Raw genomic sequence first — 1,094 nt, 5'->3', positions numbered from 1 at the left:
CATACCAAGAAAATGAAAATCCAAGAACAAGGAAATACTAAAATTATGAAGAAATTGACATGAAAGAAAACAAAAACAAACTCAGCACAGCAAGACTTGCAGAGCAAAGAAATCAGCAGCACCACGAAAAAAACAAACGTAATGACTGCAATTAATCTATGCCTATTGATAATCCCACTGAATGTAAACAGATTAAATATACCAGTTAAGAGATGGAGAGTGGCAGAATGGATAAAAAAAAACAGGACAAGAGACACACCTTACACACAAAGACAAAAACAGACTAAAAGTCAAAGGATGGAAAAAATATACCAAGCTAATCGCAATGATTAAATCGCAATGCTCATTAAAAATGAGCAGGAGTGGCAACACCAATCTCTGATAAAATAAATTTTAAGGCAAAACCCAGCATAACAGATAAAGATGGATATTAGCTTATGATTAAAGGGACAACTGAACAAGATGATATAACTATAGTAAATATCTATGCTCCCAGTGAACGAAGTCCAAAATATATAAAGCAAACCCTAATAGATTTGAAGAAATAGACAAATCTACAATAACAGTGGGAGATTTTAATATACCACTTTTGAAAATGGATAGAACAACCAGAAAGAAACTTGACAAAGACACAGAGGAACTAAACAGCATAATCAGCCAACTGGACCTCATAAATGTGTTCAGAATGTTCAACCCAACAACATTATCCAGAATAGACTATATGTTAGGACAAAAAAAAAAAAAAAAAGCCTCCATAAATACCAAACAGCAAAATACTGCAAAGCATCTTCTCAGACCACAGTGCTGTCAAATTAGAAATTAACAATAGGAAGACCAAGGAAATAAAGTCAAATACATGGAAACTGAATAACAGCCTGCTGAAAAGTGATTGGGTAGTAGAAGAAATAAAATGTGAATTCGCAAAGTTCCTAGAAACAAATGAGAATAAAAACTCAAGTCAACAAAATCTTTGGGACACAGCAAAAGCAGTGCTGAGAGGTCAGTTTATTGCAATAAATGCACACATCCAAAAAGAAAAAAGAACCAAAATCAACACATTAATACAACATCTGCAACAACTAGAAACAGACCAG

This window comes from Chrysochloris asiatica, unplaced genomic scaffold (assembly GCF_000296735.1).
Source record: "Chrysochloris asiatica unplaced genomic scaffold, ChrAsi1.0 scaffold00022, whole genome shotgun sequence".
NCBI lineage: Eukaryota > Metazoa > Chordata > Mammalia > Afrosoricida > Chrysochloridae > Chrysochloris > Chrysochloris asiatica.
Note: the sequence above shows the minus strand (reverse complement) of the source record.